Source organism: Lathyrus oleraceus, chromosome 6 (genome assembly GCF_024323335.1).
Source record: "Lathyrus oleraceus cultivar Zhongwan6 chromosome 6, CAAS_Psat_ZW6_1.0, whole genome shotgun sequence".
In the NCBI taxonomy this organism is placed as follows: Eukaryota; Viridiplantae; Streptophyta; class Magnoliopsida; order Fabales; family Fabaceae; genus Lathyrus; species Lathyrus oleraceus.
The window spans coordinates 280,977,327-280,981,281 of record NC_066584.1 but is presented as its reverse complement, the minus strand read 5'-3'; positions in this window follow the sequence as shown (position 1 = coordinate 280,981,281).

Sequence of the window (3,955 nt, the reverse complement as noted above, 5' to 3'; positions counted from 1 at the left end):
TTTGTATCTGATTTGATGTATGACTATGGCACTTATTGTGCATTTTGCTATGCGATGATTGTTTTCATTCAGTGATCGATCTTCAAGCTTTATTTGCTTTCCCGTATGCACTCACACAGCACACACATGGTTGGGGGTATTTTGCTAAATCATATATCTCTGATCTGTATGATGAAATCGAATGACGAATATCAGAATATTGTTGTCGGGTTATTATCTATCTCGATGAAACCAAGATCAAGAGACAAAGTGTTCCTCATATGGATAAACACTGCATTCATGCATGATCATAATAACTTGTGTTTTATTTTGCAGGTATCAGTTCTAACGTGCTTGATTGTTTCAGGAATCATTGCTCGTGCTCGCAGAATTGTACCTTTGCACTCAGCACGCCCTCACAGATACTTTACTCGACGCAATACTCCCAGACTAATGGATCTCCCGAATTCAGATATTCTTGAGCTGAAGGACAAGATGACCGAGCTGATCAACATCATGCAAGGTTTTGCAGTTGGTCAGAAAGCTCTAGCTGACAAAGTCGAGAAGCTCGAGCGGGCTTCAGCGGCTAATAGTGGTGTGAACCTGGATGGTGTCTCCAACCAGGGGCTGGGTGGTTCTCGAGATGGTGGCAAGAGAACAACCGTGGGTATAGTGAATAACGCTGCTGGTTTCGGTGTTGCGGGTGGTCAACTTGGTCAAAATCTGAAGGACAGTCTATTCCCGCCTTTCTTCGGGGTTGATGACGACAGAGAGGAAGACAGAGAGGCTGATCAGTTCTCGATGCACAACGAACCGTTTGGACAGTACGGTGCCCAACCACAGAACAAAGAAATTCAGCTGCTGGCTGAGAAGATCCGAGCTTTGGAGAGCTATGCCACTCCTGGGGTGGTCAACATGTCAAATATGGGGCTAGTGGAGGGGATCGTGATCCCGCAGAAATTTAAAGCGCCCGCATTTGATAGGTACAATGGGAGTTCCTGCCCCGAGACTCATCTGCAAGCGTTTGTTCGTAAGATCTCTGCATACACCATGGACCAAAAGTTGTGGATGTACTTCTTCCAGGACAGTCTGTCCGGAGGCTCACTGGAGTGGTACACCAAGCTCAAGTCCTCAGATATCAAGAACTGGCAAGATCTTGGGGACGCATTCTTTAAACAGTATCAGTTCAATGCTGATATGGCTCCGAGTCGTACCCAGCTGCAGGGTATGTCTCAGAAGAATAATGAAGGGTTTAAAGAATACGCTCAGAGATGGAGGGAATTGGCTGCTAGAGTGCAACCTCCATTAGTGGACAGAGAGATGTCTGATCTCTTCATGGGGACTTTGCAGGGGGCATTCGCCGAAAGAATGGTGGGCTGTCCGGTCACCAATTTTTCAGACATAGTGGTGGCTGGAGAGAGGATTGAGAGTTGGCTGAAGCTCGGAAAGATTCAGGGTAATGCTTCGTCGTCTGGGTCGAAGAAGCCCTTCGGTAACGGCCAGAGGAAAAAGGAGGGTGATACCAGTGCGGTCTATGCTCAGAGAGGACCCAGTAGGGATCGTTACTTCTAGCACACTGCTGCGGTAACTATTCCTGCTGATAATCAACAACAACAACAGCAACCTCAACAGCAAAGACAACCATTTCAGCAGAGGCCTCAGAGGGCTGGTTATCAAGTCAGGGAAAGGATGAATGATCGGCATTTTGACAGGCCACCTGTGACTTACTCTTTCTTGTTAAAGAAGTTGCAAGACTTGGGGCTGGTACAGTTGAGAACTCTGGCACCTTTGAGACCTGATCAAAGGCCAGCCAATTACGATGAGAATGCAAAATGCGAATTTCACTCAGGTGCGCCCGGGCATAACATAGAGAACTGCAAAGCTTTTAAGCACGTGGTTCAAGACCTGGTGGATTCGAAAGCAATCAACTTCGCACCATCTCCCAACGTCAATGCTAATCCCATGCCCGCGCATGGTCAAAGGGGGGTGAATGCTGTCTCGGAGGAGAACAGAGTGGGGCTGCTGTCTGTTGATCAACTGAAGACTCCTCTGATTGAGGTTAAGAGGCAGTTGTTGTTGGGTGGGGTTCATCCGGGCTGCAGTGTTGAGTATGCTGTATGCACTATTTCTGTCAATGGATGTGAATTGTTGAGAGAGGTTGTTCAGGGTTTGATGGACAATGGAAGTATTCTGATTGAGAAGGTTGATATGGGAAAAGATGAGGTCTCCACCATAACAATTTATTTTGATCCGGTGGATTTGTCAAATCTAGCTGAGGCGGCTCCAGTTACCATCACGGTACCTGGACCAATTCCATATGACAAAGATGATGCCGTGCCATGGCATTATGGGGGAGAGGTATATTGCAATGGAGAGAGGGTGGAAGACCAGACTGCAAGTGAAACCACCGTTTCAAAGGTGGATAATGCCGGTCCCAGCGGTTTCACTTGCAGTGGCAAACTGTTTGCTTCTGATGCCTTGAGGGGAGGAGAAGGAGAAAAAGAGAAAAAAGAAAAGGCCGAGGCTTTAGCCAGGGCGAAAGGGAAAGCAGTGGTGAGCGATGGTACTCCAGTGGTGACACCGGCGCCCGTGGGGTCGGAAGAGAAACTTGATGATGATGCAGAGGAATTCTTAAGGATCATCAAGAAGTCTGAGTACAAACTTGTTGACCATTTGCAACAGACTCCCTCCAAAATATCGATTTTGTCGTTGTTGTTAAGTTCTGAGGGGCATAGAGAGGCTCTGTTGAAAATCTTGAAGAAAGCCTATGTTCCTCAGGAGATAACCATTAACCAGTTGGAGACGGTCGTGTCTAATGTGCATGCCAGCCATGGGTTGGGTTTTACCGACATGGACTTGACTGTAGATGGGAGGAATCACAACCGGGCGTTACACATCGCAATGGAATGTAAAGGAGCCGTGCTTTCGCATGTGCTGGTTGATACCGGCTCCTCATTAAATGTGTTGCCGAAGAAGGCTCTGGCTAAGCTGAATTGTGACGGGCTGATTCTGACTCCCACTGATCTGATAGTGCGGGCATTTGACGGGTCGAAGCGGGCCGTATTCGGAGAGGTTGAGCTGCCAGTGAAAATAGGCCCGGAGGTGTTTAAGTCGACTTTCTACGTCATGGATATCCAGCCGGCATACAGTTGCTTGTTGGGTAGGTTGTGGATTCATGCTGCTGGGGCAGTGACCTCGACTTTGCACCAAAAGCTGAAATATATTTGGGGAGGACAGGTTGTCACTGTGTGTGGAGAAGAGGACATCTTTGTCAGCCACCTGTCCTCATTCAAGTACGTTGAAATGGACGGCGAAATATGGGAGACGCCGAGTCAAGCTTTCGAAACCGTTACGGTGGAGAATGCTCTGTTTGCGAAGGAAGAAGAGAAACCGTCCATTGCTTCGTACAAGCAGGCCGCCGAGGTGGTGAAGAATGGAGAGGCTCCTGGTTGGGGCAGGATGATGGATATCTCTGCAAAGAAGGACCGCTTCGGAGTGGGATATCAGCCTGGCAGAGGCTCATCTGGACAAGGCAGAGGACGCCGTACGTCAGTAACCTTCACTAGTGCCGGAATGCTGGATCCGAATCACATCTGCATGATGAGTGATGAAGTTGATAGTGACTGTGAAATAGACCGATGGATAAAGCCGTGCGCACCAGGGATGGGAATCCAGAACTGGAAGGCTGAAAAGATCATCAGGGTCACTCTGCTGGAAGAGTAATATTTTCCTGTTTTTGATTTTATATGCATGAAAGCCATACGTGTTTCCCGACACGTAATGGTTCATTGTAAGGGCCACCTCATGTTTAAAATTTGTAAGTTTTGCATCATCAATAAAAGGATGTTTTTCAGTTAAAAGCGGTGTTCCCTGTTTTTCATTTATTTTTGCAGTTTAGAAATACAACAAAATAAAAATGGCAATGTTTTCATTTCTCTTTTTCAATTTGTCTCGTTCCGGTTCTAAGCAATGCATG